The sequence below is a fragment of the Primulina huaijiensis genome, chromosome 8, assembly GCF_012295235.1.
Source record: "Primulina huaijiensis isolate GDHJ02 chromosome 8, ASM1229523v2, whole genome shotgun sequence".
Classification (NCBI taxonomy): domain Eukaryota; kingdom Viridiplantae; phylum Streptophyta; class Magnoliopsida; order Lamiales; family Gesneriaceae; genus Primulina; species Primulina huaijiensis.
The window spans coordinates 617,039-632,556 of NC_133313.1; the positions used below are offsets into that span (position 1 = coordinate 617,039).

At 38.5% G+C, this 15,518-nt stretch overlaps 1 long non-coding RNA gene across 1 annotated transcript; it reads left to right on the forward strand.

Moving 5' to 3' along the window:
- The first annotated feature begins 1,994 nt into the window (after window positions 1-1,994).
- LOC140982194 (uncharacterized) lies at window positions 1,995-7,481 on the forward strand. The gene is made up of 3 exons (XR_012176219.1): window positions 1,995-2,082; window positions 5,401-5,454; window positions 6,886-7,481. It is a non-coding gene; the product is annotated as an uncharacterized lncRNA (long non-coding RNA).
- The last annotated feature ends 8,037 nt before the right edge of the window (window positions 7,482-15,518 follow it).

The following is a 15,518-nucleotide window of genomic DNA, read 5'->3' on the forward strand; positions in this document are numbered from 1 at the left end:
AAGAAAAGACTCCGTCATTAAATCGGCAGGAATAAAAGTAATGAAAAATAGAAGCATTGAGTAGGAGGGATTTCATGCGAAACAAAATAAAAGTAGCAGCCATAATGCGAAAAGCGTTAGGATGAAGATGATTGATCGGGAGCCCAAAGAACCGGGCGATTTCCTCAAAAAAATGATGAATGAGAAAACGGAGACCACTTTTTAATTGGTCTACGAAAAAAGTAAGAAAACCCGGGGGGCGGGGGGGGGGGGGGGGGGGGGGGGGGGGGGGGTGTCCGGATGATCATTGGGCTCGGGGATTTTTATTTTGTAGGAAGAAGGAATCGATCCCAGGGACCTAATCTCCTCAATCGCCCCGGGACGAAGGGTGGAAGTTACTGTAGAAAACCATAGAGGTCCTGCTACCTTATCCTTCCCCTTGCCTTGGGTATTAGAGGGGCGGGAAGACGAAGCTTTAGATTTTTTGAGGGGGTGGGAAGACACGATAGGGACGCCTAGGGGAATATGAGAAGAATGTTCAGAAGGAGTCGGGGAATTATCCTCCGAACGACCCTTGGCATTCTTGCCAGAAGTAGAAGAAGTGGAATTTGACATGATTCAAATAAAAGTGAGGGAGAAGGAACTTATGGTGAAAGAGAAGCGAAGGTGATGAATCGTGACTGGAAGATCGTCGGATTGAAAAGTTGCGTGTAGAAAAGCTTGAGAAAGAAATTCGGCAGAGCTTCGCTACGAGTTCGAATTTGCCAATGATTTTTGAAAAATCGGTCGTCCACTATATATAGGGGAAGGAATCAATCTACACCGTTGATCTAAAACAAATCAAATGAACCAGATTAACCTCGAAAATTGAGCGGCAAGATTAGGCGGGATGTTTGAAAAAGACAGGTGTNAAAATTATTATATTTTATAATTACTAATATTCTTGTTTTTATTAATTAATTTGTTGCTAATAATTATTCTATTGTTAGTCATTTTTATTTAAAAATTGAAATAGCAAATTGTTTTTTCACCAACTAAAAACTGATATTGTAATATATGAATATGAAGCTTTTAAATATTTAGATCAGCAAATGCTGCAATAAATAATGTTATTATTCTTAGTTTATTTCTTATCATTATTTTAATCTAATTAAGGTCATGATATAATTTTGGACTTACTTAAAATACATTTTTCTCTGGAAAAATACTCTCAAATCTAATCACGATTTATATATATTTTTTTTATCTCGATTTATTAGGGTGGATGTTATTGCTTTTAAACATGTAGTGCTTCCAAATGCCTTCAATCTACAATCTCCTGTCAAAAACATTTTCAAGCTCAAGATTCCGATATTCTTCTTGTTTTTCGATTTATTAGGATGAATGTCATTGCTTTTAACCATGTAGTGCCTGATTTAGAAATAGAAAAAAGAAGAATATAGGAATCTTGAACTTGAAAATGTTTTTAACACGAGATTCTAGATTGAAGGCATTTGGAAGGAAACCAAAAACCTCGGTAAAAGTAAAGGTAAAAGGCATGGTAAAAGTAAAATTGATATCGAGTGACTGAGAACAGCATCACCAATGAGAAAGTCCCAAAAACCCCTCTCAAATTCACGTGTCTAACAGTCCAATCCATTGGACCCACATCGGTGTAGTCCCACGGGCCTAACAGTCCAGTTTATTGGCAACCACATCAGTTTAGTCTCTCATATTCACCTGTAACTTAATATGAAGTATGCACCGTCACAAATATAAAAAAATAAAGTTACATATTGGTAACGATTATAGTTAGTGATAAAAAAAAATAATAAGTTGTCAAATATTTATTTCATTGCTTCCATCAATATAGCAATATTGCAAAGATATGGAAGTAAGATATATGATATATGTTTAACAAATCTTGGATTATTTAGTGTTTTGGTGTGTGTATACGTGTAACAATTGTATTCGTGGAACCTACGTAAGCAAGCATAATATTGTTTTCCAGATCTTACCTTGCCCTATGTTTATCTTTCACCACCTCTGCATTTTTCACTGCAACTCCTTTCCCTCTAGCGTGGACGCGGATTGTGCGACGCCTCTCTCTTCAACTTTTACGAGGTTTGGCCTTATTTTGTTCACTCAAATGTTTGTTTTCCCATCTTGAATGAAACTAAACCAAGTTTGTTCGAATCATGGTTTAGTTTTGGCTGAGCTATGAAAACATGATTTTCTTGAAGGCAGAGTTTGCACTGTTGAAATCTCTATGATCGCAAAATTTGATTCATGTTCCGATTAGTTTATGGAATTCGAAAGTGGAAATTCTTTTGTGTGATAGAAAAGGTTAATTTCCGGCATTTTGCTGGTTCTTTTAATGTTAGTTCTTGTTTCTTGGTAAATCTAATCTACTTGGTTCAATGCTTATCTTTGTTCTCTGGTCTCATCCATCCAGTGTATCCTGTTATACAGATTTTTTAAATGCAAGTTTGCAAGATAACTACAATGGCTCTCTGTTTTACATTTTTCAATATGTTTTGGTTGTGTTTTTTTCCCCATAATAAAACACTCTGAAACCAATCCCAAACATACTGTTATTATACAGCTACTGTGTCTGTGGTTAGAATTATAACCGTGTTTTTCTCGCATTCCTTTGTGTCAAGATGCCACAAATCAGTTGGATAGAGTACGTAGGAGTCGCATATATCAACTTAGACTATCCTCCTCTTTAAGCTAGCTTTTGGAGTTGAGTTAGGTCCAGATCTCAATTTTAACATGGTATCAGAGCTGAAACTCACCGTTATTTCGCCATAGTTGGACCACATGTTAATATCTCCACGCTCCAATTGTTCATTCATGGGCATGACGAGATGTGTCAAGATGTTCCACATCAGTTGCGTGAGGGATGTGTGTCAAGATATCCCACATTGCTTGCATAGAGTTTTTGGGAGTTGCATATATCTTTGAGCTAAATTTTGGGGGGTTGAGTTAAGTTCTCAATCTTAAAACTCTGCTATTGTTTGTTAAGTCATTAAGTTGAAGTCTAGTTAAAACCTATGTTGATAGAACTTAGAAGCCAGTGTGTTTCATTTAAAAAATGAGTCTACCTTGAAATTACTTTTCATTGTTTTNATAAATCGAGGCGTCATGATCATTTATACGCTCGGAATACGTACAGGTTCTGACAGCTTTTCAGAAGGGCACACATCCTTATAACACTATATTAATTGCTCGGGAATATAGAACGGTATCTTATCTATCAGCCTGGGTGATGTGAGAACCCGGCATCTTATTTGAAAACCCGGGTGGTGCGAGAACCCTGCATCTTATTTTAAGCCCGGGTGGTGTGAGAACCCGGCATCTTATTTGAAAACCCGGGTGGTGTGAGAACCCGGCATTTTATTTTGAGCCCAGGTGGGGGGAGAACCCGGCAATTTATGGTAAGCTCAGGAAACATTAGGTCCTGGCATTTCAGTTTTACGCGTTAGTCGGTTTGCAGAATTCATTTGCGGAAGAATAGGAAGACAAAATTACATCTACTAAAATTTTATTAATGAAATAATCTATGCCACGTTACAGCAGCTAGTTCAGAACCTACAGAATCCTGCCACTCAACTATCCAATTATTCAGTTCATGGATTCTTAAACTAATGAAGGATTCAGCAGAAGAGATCTTCTCTAGCTGATGCCACTCCTTCAACAGCATCGCATGCAGGAGAACTTGATCGGTTGCTAGCTCTGTAACATGATTTACACCAAATTGTTGTTTGTATCTTCTCGCTACTGCTCTCTGTGAACGAGTAAATGCCAAACCATTTTGATAAGAATTCTGGAGATCTTGAATCTTGAACCATGAAGACATAACCTTTACCAAGATATATTCTTCAATAGTCTTCTTCAAGTCATCCAGATAAGGAAACATTTCGTCTGTGATAATGACATGCGTACTGCTACAAGCATCAGAATTGCTTGAACTAGACATATCGAACTGTTATGATCTAACATTCTTGTTGTGTTACTTATAGACAGGTGACATTTAATATTGAAGAAGTTGGAGGGCCGCAAGCCAATAAAAACGTTTTCTCATTTATTAGGAGGGAACTAATCCCAGCCGTTGATCTGCGAACGCATGAATGATTAGGATGAATTTTGGAAGTTGAGCCGGGCAGACGAAAGGACGCGCACGAATATCAGCGTGTCAGACTTATCAAATTCTTGGAATATGAAACGATTTTCCAGTAATATAAATGCTAAAGAATGAATCATAGTCACATTACATGGATTATCCAAGAACACCAACGGAACATCTAAGCCCGGGAAGTTTAAGGCCCCGACACCTTATTCTAAGCCAAGGGTATAGGAGGTCTCGGCATTCCGATTTATCGTTTATCCGACTGATGTCAGTTATCTTTCAATTATTTAATTCAGGATATACACGTCTACTTATGAAATATAAAGACCAGGAAAATAAGCAATCGAGACGGAGTGGGAAAAATATTTCTCATATTCATTTAATAAAAGTTATCCCGGATTACATCAAAATATTCTTCTTCTACGGCAGCCTCCCATTTCCTTAACCAACTGGTTAGAGCTCCGGTGGAAGTCTTGAGGAAGCTGTCTGATTCAGCAATCTGACGGAGGATTTTATTTTCTTTCCGAAGCATTAGTTGGTAGACATGTCCATCAGTAAAGATGTCTGACCACTCGGATATATGCAAGTATTCCCAAAATTTTTCTATTTTTGCTGCTAATCTGGGAGTAGTAGCCNTTTTTTCCCCATAATAAAACACTCTGAAACCAATCCCAAACATACTGTTATTATACAGCTACTGTGTCTGTGGTTAGAATTATAACCGTGTTTTTCTCGCATTCCTTTGTGTCAAGATGCCACAAATCAGTTGGATAGAGTACGTAGGAGTCGCATATATCAACTTAGACTATCCTCCTCTTTAAGCTAGCTTTTGGAGTTGAGTTAGGTCCAGATCTCAATTTTAACATGGTATCAGAGCTGAAACTCACCGTTATTTCGCCATAGTTGGACCACATGTTAATATCTCCACGCTCCAATTGTTCATTCATGGGCATGACGAGATGTGTCAAGATGTTCCACATCAGTTGCGTGAGGGATGTGTGTCAAGATATCCCACATTGCTTGCATAGAGTTTTTGGGAGTTGCATATATCTTTGAGCTAAATTTTGGGGGGTTGAGTTAAGTTCTCAATCTTAAAACTCTGCTATTGTTTGTTAAGTCATTAAGTTGAAGTCTAGTTAAAACCTATGTTGATAGAACTTAGAAGCCAGTGTGTTTCATTTAAAAAATGAGTCTACCTTGAAATTACTTTTCATTGTTTTATATGAATTTGAAAACTAGGCTGTTTGATGCCTTTGAGATTTCATTTATGGTGATGTTTTATTGAGAGTTCATTTGTTTCTTCTATTCAGGGGAAGTTCATTTATGGCATTTCAGCACTCAAAAGTCACTTCTACTGTAGCAAAGTAAGTGCAATCACCTTAGCTGCATGTAATTCACTTACCTTGTAGCTTGCATCTTTTGATATTCGAAATGAATGAATTTGACGATTATAAAACAAATGTCAGGCTAGTTGGACCAGCGAAAATAGTCAGTCAACAGGACAACATAATTTGTGATGTCTAGAGAGTTACTTGGTCTCAATTGCATACTACCACACGAATCTATTTGAAATCAAACAAAAGGAACTGCAAGTTCATTGGAGATACAACTGCATTTGGTTTTATTTCAGTTTGAGTCGATTGGATATCTATTTTTAGGATTTTTCGTTTTACTAAGAACTATAACTAATGTTAACGATGTAACTCTAATATTTTAAATTGTATATCATCTTTTAAACGATTTTAAAAAGTGTATATAAATAAGTATATAAATATAATATTTATACCGATTTTAAACGAGCATAAGGTATATATGAAGAAGTATTTAAATATAATATTCAATATCGTTCTTCACATGTGCAAGGAAACCAGATAGCATATGTTACGAGGAATTGAAAATTTACCCTTCATAGAAAATATTGAGTTGATTTAGTTTAAATAAACAATGATTATACGTCAAAATCTCCATGATTCTTAAAGATTATGGGGTTTTATATAATATATAATAATGCAGTTGGTTGAGAAAGGTAATTAACTAGAGATATAGATGAATGAGTGAGCTTGCAAGCTTTTCGAGGATGTTATTTGAAGCTTTAAATTTTTTTCATATTCGCCTCGATTTGGTTTGATTACGTCCCTATTAATTATTGACTGTTGCATGTATATTACCAACACATTCCATGTCATCTCTTGTTTTTAACTATATTTCATTTACGATTTATATAAGTATAAATAGACAAACGACACAAATCATAAATTTTTTTTTAAATTTAATTTGATGTAATAAATGAACAAGTTTAGAAAGCAATAAATGCACGGCCAATATGAAAAACCATTGATTCTGTTTGGTTGTTAGCTTTCATTAATTAACTAAAAACGTCATATTTTTTTTAAAAAAAATGAACTTCTCATGTTCATTTGAAAACATTCGAACACACTTAGGAAGGTCATTTGACCAAAGTTATTGCTTCAAGTATCTCTGAAATTTGGTCAGACGTTATTCGATCACATGTGTCAAGAAACATTATATTTCACTTATATATAATGTAGTATTATTTACATAATATTCGTGTATTACGTTACACGTAACGCATTTGTCTCGACTGCTAGTATATATAAATTATAATATTTGGAAAAAAAGCAGAAACTTCATAATCGAAAAAAATCATACGATTGAACTGAAACATTACAGAATGATTCGGAAACGTAATAGACATATATACAAGTATTAAAATCCTCTAATTTTATCATGACTACTGAGATCGTTGTTGAGTAAAATTATCTTATATTTTGGAGATTAAAAAAAAAACAGCTGCTATTTGTAAAGGTGGAGATTAAAAAAAAATATATGGAAGATGCATGCAAGGAGATTTTCTCCCCATTTAGCAGAAATGATGGAAGTGTCTCCAAAGCAATGCAAGGCCAATGGAACGAGTAGATTATGCCCTATCAGTAGTTCAAGCTGTCAAAGACTTTTATCCTCGAGCATAAACCTGCTGTTACAAACCATGTAATATCTTTTGTTACACGGTTTATATTTGTGACATGTGTTCCATACAAGGATGATAATATTTTTTTCGAAAATATATGATAGACGTGTAATAGAAGAAAATTTTCCCTTATTCTTATCCTATAGATGGACCTTTTGCAGCAGATATCAGGCCACTTAGCTCGAGTGCACCATCAAATTCTATCCAATACTGTTGTATGAGTGGAAACCAGGTTGCGTCCGAACTAGCCCGTCGGAGTTCGATATATAGTTGTTGCAACCTAAATTTTCAAGATGCGGCCCATTTGTTTTTAAGAAATGTTGGAAACGAATAATTATCCTTTTGAAATTTGGTTGTTTGTTCAAAAAAAAAAAAAAGAAAAAGAAATTATGCCTTGAGTAATTGGACAAGAATATAATGATTTTAGAATCCCTCAATATTATCAGTAATCTAGTATTTATGTCCTTCCAATCAGATTAATAAGATATTTTCATTATTTTTCAGGATAGAGATTTCTTGTAATGTTCTGACTTTTTATTATCGTATAAATATTATATTCTTCTTACTATGTCTTGATTTTTCAAGGATTTGTAGTTTGTTTTTTCAATACATATTTCAGAGTATTATAATATTATATCTGATTTCAATAGTAAAACAATTAAAATATTGCGTAATTATTAAGTATCATATGGAAAATTTTANTCTTGATTTTTCAAGGATTTGTAGTTTGTTTTCTCAATACATATTTCAGAGTATTATAATATTATATCTGATTTCAATAGTAAAACAATTAAAATATTGCGTAATTTTTAAATATCATATAGAAAATTTTAGATTATCATTATTATGAGATCGAGAAAAAGATACAATTGTATAATAATTAATATTTTTATTCAAATTATTTAATTATTATTCTATATTTTTCATCATGCAGAATAGGAATAATATTAAATAGAAAATTCTGGTTACATGTATTTGGATCATATTTATAACTTGACACGATTAACTAAATTTATGCACATACTCATTCCAATATAACTAATCCAAAACCGAGAATCCGTGCTTGTTCTACCGGAATAACAATAACTGGTTAAAAATGGCCTTTGTACTGGAAAGTCGTCTATTTTACGTTGTGATCTGCTTCTTGTTCTTGGTTTCTTCGGCATTTTCCGGCAAGTTGAAGAACACAGATACTTCCTTAATGGTGAAACCCAGCCCACAAGTTTATAAGTGGCTGCCATTGACATCAACGCCACCTGATTGTGTGGGAAAATGCAATGGATGCGAACCATGCGAGAAAATTGAGGTGTCGTTGCCGCCGAGAAAGGAGGATCCTGTTTATAAGCCTATAGTATGGAAATGCACATGCGACGGCAAGTTGTATCCGCCCGAATCCGATGCCACACCAGTTCATGGAAGATTTCGCCGCTAGCTAGCCAATTGTAATAGCTATTGTTGTTTGTTTTATATCATAATTCGTTGATTATTAGCATTGTTACTCATAAAACATGAGTAGCAATAAAAAGCCTTAAAAAATTTTATTCCCTTTTTAAATATCCTTTTTTTCCTTTTCTTTTTTTGATCAGTGGGAAAATTAAATATAGTTTGTTGTTTATTCTTTGACGCTGCGTTTAATATATCAACATAAACCATTAGGTTTGCATGAAAATTTAAGTTTTAGACAAGACTACGTTTTGAATTTAAAAAATATATATCAATCAAGAGAAAAAAAAATTTTTACTTGCATAAAGAAGGGAAACATTAGCAATAATCTGATAAAGATAGGTATGTCATGTGTGTTTGTGTTGTGCATCTTTGCATGTCTGAGTGTGTCTATGCATGTTGTAACATCTTTTAGATTAGGACAGATAATGGATATACAGTAAAACATTTATAAAGTAATAGCGCTGAGATTGTGAAATTTTATTAATTTAGAGAGGTATTAGTTAATCGATAAATTGATAATTCAAGAGTATTATTCAGTGTACATAAATTTAATTACATAAAAGATTACTATGTTTCACTAATGGTTGTGTAATATTCCTTGAACTAATATAAAAATATATTTGACCCCTAAACAGCTACTGAAGTTCGAATTCTGCAGCATGTAATTAATTGCTCTCACTCACTTGAAAATTGTGGAATGTTTTTTGTGTGTCTTTGTCACAACTTTGGAGGGGTTTATATAGTGGATGGAGTCAGCTGAATGAAATGTTTTTAGCCATAAAAAGGCCATTAAATTCGGTTTTATGGCTCCTTAATCAGTCTCCTAATGGCTTATCATGATGGTAAGGATGAAGGTTACTAAATGGTTTTCTATCTCCCTAAATTGTTGAGTTTGGATTAATACTTGGTGGCTACATGCATTTCAGAAGTTTTATGGGAGTTACAAAGCTTTAATTTTCGAATTTTACAAGGTTTGTATGGCTTGGTCGAAGGCTCTTTAATTGTGTAGAAGAGTGGTTACAAATTGCATGCTTGTATGTCTTCAAATTTTCAAAATATATGTATGCATTTAGATGCACTTGTCTAGCATCCCTACAAACTTTCGTGTTCTTCACATTTTTAGATTACTTAGCTACTTCGACAACTGACCGGTTAGAGTATTGTCACTTAGGATGCTGCATTAGCCAAAAATAAGAAAGGCCTTGTATCACCATCTATGCAAACTGAATTCAACTTTTCAATCTCACATAAAATGTCTTTTAGGTTCACCAAGTTGATCTGCTTCCCTAGCTCTACCGGAACGGTCCCATTAAATTGGTTGCTCTTCAGGCTCCTGAAAAAACTGAATAAGCTTCATAACTAGACAGGGACTTGATCTTAAACTAAACATATATGTGATACACAAAATATCCTTGTGTATATCATGAGATTAATTTTCTCACATATATACAAGTGTAGTAATGTCTCCCAAGTATTTCGGTATGGGATAAGCAGGTTACAATGACAGACCTGCAGAAGCATCACTCTTGATGAAAATATGAAGATTAAATATCATCACTTGTCCATTTGCTAACAGCTCCTGTACACCAACCAATTGTTTAATTACTTGATCAACGGATTATAAAAACTTCAAAGTTTATATACTTTGTAGACTGGACCAAAGCCTCCCTGTCCTAGCTTGTTGCGTATATTAAAGATATCTGTTGCATTCGCAAGTGTTAGTTGTCTAAATAATGGCAACTCCTCCAGTTTGCTAACATCCCCTGTACACCAACCCATTGTCTAATTATTTGATCAATATATGACAAAATCCTTAAAGTTTATGTACCCTTGTATACTGGACCAAAGCCACCCTGTCCTATCTTATTGCGTATATCAAAGCCGTCTGTCGCATTTGAAAGTGTCTCAAATTCAAATACTGGCAACTCCTCCAGCTTAACTCCAATAACATTATGTTTGAGCCTGGTTTCTTCTGTATACCACGGGCTGGGTGGATCTTTTTCCGCACCTCGGATTGCACTTTGCTTGAGGCAGCAGACATTCTGAGTTATGTGGTAAGAGTATTTGAAATTCAAAATCCACACCATGGCCATTCAAGATTGTATTATCCCAATTATACTACACTTTTAGATCCTTAGATTCAGTTTCTTCTTGCAATTGAGTTCAATAGACATGTATCAGAGCATGTAAAGTTCTATCATGGGATTAAAATATGGAAATAAAGGATGATGTGATGGTTACGTATAATAGAAACTTCTTGATCATTGACATTAACTGACACTGCAGTGATGATCATTTAGTGTCCATATCTTTATGCTGCACAATGTTCACATGATAATGACAATGATTTATTACATCCACCGCTTGTGCTCTAGATGATAAACAATACCAATTAGATAGACATCCAATTTAGATGTGCATGGGATACAGAAAGCAACAAATCATTCCAGTGAAATTGATGAGAAGTTGGTAAGATTAAGGGAGAACGATATATTTTCAATTGCCCTGAAACTCAAAAAATAAAAATAAAGGACAAAAAGCATTCATCATGTAACTTGATACTCACGGGAAATTTAGGGTCCGATCCCAGCAAGTGTCACTAGTCCAGACGCAGGTTTGAAATTACCCTGAGCCTGAAATCACGAATAAGATCGTTAGAAGGGGGCCGGGAGGGTGTCCCGGCGTAGCCCCTCCGACGCTCAAATCAGAGACTGAGGATATATGAGGGGAGCAGCTAAGAGTGCTGCTGAAAACAATATAGTCAATCCCAAATCATACGCTCAAACCTGGTATTTATAGGAGAATACCTGGGCTGCTCATGGGCCATTCACCTGTGGGCTCTAGAGATGGGCCAGCAGTTTGGGCCTGATCTTAATGGGTTCATCTCTGGGGTATCACCAGTCTCCTCCTCCCGAGTCGAACTGAATCGTAGGTTCAAAGTTCGATTAATTGTGTTGTTCTCGAGTTACCGGGTGCGAGTTGTGCATTTTCTTCCCACCATCTGTCAGTCTCCAAAAATTTGGAAACAAATCAAGTCGCGATTCTGCAGCACTCTCCCGCCTACGCTCAACGCGCTTGCTTCATCACCCTGCCCACGCCTCGCCCGAGCGCGCACCTCCCTTGCTCGGCCGCCCGCGCGTCCTACGTCCTCACCTGCCAGCCGACAGTATCGAAGCCTCGCCCTCGCCCCCACCCGACAGCCCTCGCGCCCCTCCACAAAGCCTTACCACAAGCCCATGCCGAGCCCTCGTCGCGCGCACTTGCTCGCCCTGCCGAGCACACACTCGAGACCTCGCCTGCACGCCCACGACGAGCCCTCACCGTGCGCACCTGCTAGCTCAGCCGAGCACTCGCCCAGCCGCCCACCACACACTAGCCCTTTAACGCACGCCAGCTCGCCCAGCCGAGCACTCGCCGTGCAGTCCTGCCTAGCGCGCCTACTCGCCCTCGCCGAGCGCCACGCTCGCCCAGCTCCCCCAGCGCGTACCACGCTCTCCCGGCACAGCGCCTTGCACTCTCCCTTCGCCCGCACCCCTTGGTTCCCCGTAATTTTCGCAGCGGCAAACAACATTCGTTATCGACAAACGAAATAAATTTTTTTAACACTGTATGCCCTCGTCGGCCCCATCTTCAAGGTCCTCTACTAAGCTTTTGAAGGAAAATAATTCTCACTTCCCCGCGCCCTTGACTCTTTTGCCAAAATAGTCCTTAGCAAGAAAAATAAAACTTCAACCTACTCACCCTCTAACTATTCTGCTAGGCGATGCCTTAGTAGGAAAATAAAACTCTCACCTCATCATCTCATAACTCCTCTGCTAAGACGGGCCTTAGCAANCTTAGTAGGAAAATAAAACTCTCACCTCATCATCTCATAACTCCTCTACTAAGACGGGCCTTAGCAGGAAAATAAAAAATTTTTTCCTCCCGAACTCTCTAACTCATCTGCTAGGCGCCTTAGCAGGAAAATAAAAATTCAACACCTCCACCCTCTAACTCCTCTGCTAGGTGATACCTTAGCATGAAAACAAAAATTCAACACTCCCACCCTCTAACTCCTCTGCTAGGTGATGCCTTAGCAGGAAAATAAAATTTCACCACCTCGACCCTCTAACTCCTCTGCTAGGTGATACCTTAGCATGAAAATAAAAATTCAACACTCCCATCCTCTAACTCTTCTGCTAGGTGATGCCTTAGCAGGAAAATAAAATTTCACCACCTCCACCCTCTAACTCCTCTGCTAGGTGATACCTTAGCAGAAAAATAAAAATTCACCACCTCCACCCTCTAACTCCTCTGCTAAGTGATAGCTTAGCAGGAAAATAAAAATTCAACACCTCCACCCTCTAACTCCTTTGCTAGGTGATACCTTAGCAGGAAAATAAAATTTCAACACCTGCACCCTCTAACTCTTCTGCTAGGTGATACCTTAGCAGGAAAATAAAAATTCACCACCTCCACCCTCTAATTCCTCTAATAGGCGACGCCATAGTAGGAAAATTTAATTTCTCTCCTGCCCTCTTCTCCTCTACTAGGCGATGCCTTAGTAGGAAAATAAAATTTCTCTTCTGCTCTCTGCTCCTCTACCGGGCGATGTCTTAGTAGGAAAATAAAATTTTTCTCCTTCACTCTGCTCCTCTACTAGGCGACGCCATAGTAGAAAAATTTAATTTCTCTTCTGCCCTCTGCTCCTCTACTAGGCGATGCCTTATTAGGAAAATAAAATTTCTCTTCTACCCTCTGCTCCTCTACCGGGCGATGTCTCAGTAGGAAAATAAAATTTTTCTCCTTCACTCTACTCCTCTACTAGGCGACGCCATAGTAGAAAAATTTAATTTCTCTTCTGCCCTCTGCTCCTCTACTAGGCGATGCCTTAGTAGGAAAATAAAATTTTTCTCGTTAACTCTGCTCCTCTACTAGGCGACGCCTTAGTAGGAAAATTTAATTTCTCTCCTGCCCTCTCCCTCTAACTCCTCTGCTAGGCGATGCCTTAGCAGGAAAATAAAAATTTTCTTACTTTCATAATACACCAACATTCAAGAACTGAAAAGAAGAACTTGATTTTATTCAATTCTAACTGATTACATGGGAAAATGCAAAGATGAAATACATCGACGATAAAATCCAGAATGATACTCCCTAAGGTGGTAAGCATTCCAGGGTCTCTTTAAAGTCTTTCCTTGAACATTCTCCAAGTAATGAGTTCAAGAATTAAATTTACCAATCACTCTGAAAAGTCCCTCCCACTCTAGGTCCAACATTCCCTCTGATCTTCTTGTACCTTCAACAGGAGCAATTCACTCACTTCTTCTTTTCATAATCATGTTAACCTCCACACGCGCTCTTTTTTCTTCCTTCCTGACTACCCCTTCAGAAAACCGGCGCGCGACTTTTTGGTCTCCGCACAAGACTCCAACTCCTTTTCCCACAGGAAACTTAAGCTTCTGATGATATGTGGAGGCTACAGCTCTAAAATCCTTTAGGGCCGGTCGTCCCAGAATTCCATTGTAAGCGGATGGGGTGTCCACAACGGTAAATGTTGTCATCTTCGTTACCCGCCGAGGCTCATGTCCAAAAGATAGAGGAAGGACAATCTGACCCAGCGGCGAGATGACATGTCCTGCAAACCCATATAGAGGAGTAGAGATCGGCTCGAACTCAAATCCCTCCACCCTCATCTGAGCCAGAGTGCTCTTGAACAAGATATTCACTGAGCTTCCATTATCAATAAAGATTCGTGCCACATCGTAATTGGCGACGGTGGCTGTCACCACCAAGGCATCATTATGTGGAGTCACAACGCCTCGGAGGTCTTCCGGCCCAAAACTGATGACCGTATCCTTGGGTAAGTCTGCACCCCTAGATATTTCAAAGTTCTCTAACCTCCTCCCATGCGCTTTCCGAGCTTGTCCGGAATCTCCATCAGTAGCACCCTCCGAGATCATATGAATAATTCCTCTCGTAGGGTGGTTATCATCATCCGTTCCCCTCCTCGGTTCAACATGCTCTCGAGGGACATCCTGACCTCGACCTTCTCCCCTCGGCTCTTCGACCCTCAGATTTATCCATGGAGGGTCTCGACCCCGCCTAGAAGACGGGCGAGATCTCAGCTCACTCTCAGATGAGGATCCTTCTTGTCTACCCCACGGCGGAGGCCGAGCAGTACTCTCAACCATTCGCGACTTCTCTCCCCTCCCCTCAGGCTCCCTCACCTCCATCGCCTCATCACGACTCCTATCCAGAGGAACATGTGATGAGAATTGTCTTCTGTCCCTAACTTTATCCTCCTCCCTTTCCCCTGCACCCCTCTTCCTTCCTCCTCTCTCCGCTCCCTCAACTCTTCCTCTCCCGGGCCACTGCTCCATCCTCTTGTGTCGTTGGGCATCCTCTAGATTTACATATTTTTCCGCCCGAGATAGCAGATCATCATAACTTGATGGAGGTTCCTTGACCAACGATTTAAAGAACTCCCCTCCTCTCAGTCCTTGGGTAAATGCACTTATCATGATGTCGNACCAACGATTTAAAGAACTCCCCTCCTCTCAGTCCTTGGGTAAATGAACTTATCATGATGTCGGGAGAAGCAGCTAGTATATCCAGCGCTGCATCGTTGAAACGCCGGATAAATTCTCGCAGAGTTTCAGTTTCTTGCTACTTCATCACAAACAGGCTTAAATAATTTCTTTGGTGCTTTCTGCTGCTAGTGAATCTATGCAAGAAAGCAACTGAAAAATCCTCGAAAAATCGTAGAGAGTTGGGCTGCAAGGTGTTAAACCATTGTTGGGCTGACCTCACCAACGTGCCCAGAAACACCCTACACTTGACTCCATCTGAATACTGATGCAACAGAGCCGCATTCTCAAATCTCCCCAAGGGTTCTTCGGGGTCAGTATGTCCGTCATATTCTCCCACGTTTGGCTGTCAGAAACTTGGAGGAAGCCCTTCTTCCAAGATGGCTTGTGAAAAAGGACTTCCTCTCTTGGGTACCGGCGCTCT